This window comes from Bison bison, unplaced genomic scaffold, assembly GCF_000754665.1.
Source record: "Bison bison bison isolate TAMUID 2011002044 unplaced genomic scaffold, Bison_UMD1.0 scf7180017864451, whole genome shotgun sequence".
NCBI lineage: Eukaryota > Metazoa > Chordata > Mammalia > Artiodactyla > Bovidae > Bison > Bison bison.
The window spans coordinates 3,393,226-3,396,178 of NW_011495013.1; positions in this window are offsets into that span (position 1 = coordinate 3,393,226).

Sequence of the window (2,953 nt, forward strand, 5' to 3'; positions counted from 1 at the left end):
TTTCCATACAAATTGTGAAATTATTTGTTCTAGCTCTGTGAAGAATACTGTTGGTAGCTTGATAGGGATTGCATTGAATCTATAAATTGCTTTGGGTAGTATACTCATTTTCACTATATTGATTCTTCCAATCCATGAACATGGTATATTTCTCCATCTATTAGTGTCCTCTGATTTCTTTCACCAGTGTTTTATAGTTTTCTATATATAGGCCTTTAGTTTCTTTAGGTAGATATATTCCTAAGTATTTTATTCTTTCCGTTGCAATGGTGAATGGAATTGTTTCCTTAATTTCTCTTTCTGTTTTCTCATTATTAGTGTATAGGAATGTAAGGGATTTCTGTGTGTTGATTTTATATCCTGCAACTTTACTATAGTCATTGCTTTGCCAACAAAGGTCCGTCTAGTCAAGGCTATGGTTTTTCCAGTGGTCATGTATGGATGTGAGAGTTGGACTGTGAAGAAGGCTGAGCACCGAAGAATTGATGCTTTTGAACTGTGGTGTTGGAGAAGACTCTTGAGAGTCCCTTGGACTGCAAGGAGACCCAACCAGTCAACCCTAAAGGAGATCAGTCCTGGGTGTTCATTGGAAGGACTGATGCTGAAGCTGAAACTCTAATACTTTGGCCACCTGATGCAAAGAACTGACTCATTTGAAAATAAGACCCTGATCCTGGGAACTATTGAGGGCAGGAGGAGAAGGGGATGACAGAGGATGAGATGGTGGATGGCATCACTGACTCAATGGACTTGAGTTTCAGTAAGCTCCAGGAGTTGGTGATGGACAGGGAGACCTGGTGAGTTACAGTCCATGGGATTGCAAAGAGTTGGACACAACTGAGTGACTGAACTGAACTGAATTCTAATTAGGTCATCTTAAGGAACTTCAAAAATCAAATATGTGTCAGATCATTAAAATCATCATTAAAGATTTTAAGCTTTTGTTGTTCAGTTGCTCAGTGCTGTCAGACTCTTTGAGACCCCATGCAGTGCAACATGCCAGGCCTCCCTGTTCTTCACTATCTCCTGGACTTTGTTTAAACTCATGTCCTTCAACTCAGAGATGCCATCCAACCATCTCATCCTCTGTCATTCCCTCTCCTCCTGCCTTCTATCGTTCCGTACATCAGGGTCTTTTCCAATGAGTCAGCTCTTCACATCAGGTGGCCAATCCAATACTCCATCAGTATTGGAGCTTCAGCATCAATCCTTTCAATGAATAGTTAGGTTTGATTTCCTTTAGGATTGACTGGCTTTTCTCCTTGCTGTCTAAGGGACTCTCAAGAGTCTTCTCCAACACCAAAGATCGAAAGCATCAGTTCTTTGGTGCTCAGCCTTCTTTATGGTCAAACTCTCACATCCATACATGACTACTGGAAAAAAAAAATAGCTTTGACAAAAAAACCTTTTTTGGCAAAGTGATGCCTCTGCTTTTTTAATACACTGTCTAGGTTTTTCATAGCTCTTCTTCCAAGGAGCAAACGTCTTTTAATTTCTTGGGTGCAGTCACCATTTCCAGTGATTTTGGAACCTAAGAAAATAAAGTCTGTCACTGTTTTCATTGTTTCCCCATCTATTTGCCATGAAGTGATGGAACTGGATGCTATGATCTTAGTTTTTTGAATATTGAGTTTTAAGCCAGTTTTTTCACTCTCTTCTTTCACCTTCCTCAAGAGGCTATTTTGTTCCTCTTTACTTTCTGCCATTAGGGTGGTGTCATCTGCATGTCTGAGGTTGCTGATATTTTTGGCAATTTTGATACCAGCTTGAGATTCATCCATCCCAGCATTTCACATGATGTACACAGCATAGAAGTTAAATAAGCCAGAAGACAACATGTAGCCTTGACATACTCTTTTCCCAGTTTTGAATGAGTCCATTGTTCTATGACTGAATCTAACTTTTACTTCTTGATCTGCATGCAGCTTTCTCAGGAGGCAGATAACGTAGTCCAGTATTCCCATCTCTTTCAGAACTTTTCACAGTTTGTTATGATTCAGAAAGTCAAAGGCTCAAGCATAGTCAATGAAGCAGAAGTAGATGGTTTTCTTGAATTCCTTTGTCTTCTCTATGATCTAACAGATGTTGGCAATTTGACCTCTAGTTGCTTTTCCTTTACTGAATCCAGCTTGTACACCTGAAAATTCTCAGTTTATATACTTGTGAAGCTTAACTTGAAGGGTTTTGAGCATTACCTTACTATCATGTGAAATGAGTGCAACTATGTGGTAGTTTGAGCATTCTTTGGCATGGCCTTTCTTTGGTATTGGAATAAAAACTGAGTCCTGTGGCTGCTGCTAAGTTTCCCAAATTTGCTGGCATATGGAGTGCAGCACTTTAACAGCATCATCTTGTAGGAGTTGAAATGACTCAGCTGGAATTCCACCACCTCCACTAGCTTTGTTCATTGTAATGCTCCCTAAGGTCCACTTGACTTCACATTCCAGGATCTCTGGCTCTAGGTGAAGTGGTTGTCTGAAACATTAAGAACTTTTTTGTACTGTTCTTCTGTGTATTCTTGCCATCTCACCTTAATATCTTCTGCTTCTATTAGGTCCATACATTTTCTGTCCTTTATTGTGCCTATCTTTGCATGAAATATTCCCTTGGTATCTCTAATTTTCCTGAAGAGAACTCTGGTCTTTCCTAGCCTATTGTTTTCCTCCATTTCTTTGCATTGATCACCTAGGAAGGCTTTCTTATTTCTCATTGCTATTCTTTGGAACTCTGCATTCAGAAGGGTATCTTTCCTTATCTCCTTTGCTTTTTCTCTCTATGCCTTATTCTGTTTTATATTTTGAAGATTTTCAAAAAGCAGTTTATGATATAATGTTCATTAAGATAACTTAAAACACCAATTTCCAACCAAAATATATGTATATGTGTACATGGTTATTTACTCTATGCTATTGCACTTAGAACTATTGCGACCTAAGAGCTATTATTTTAATCA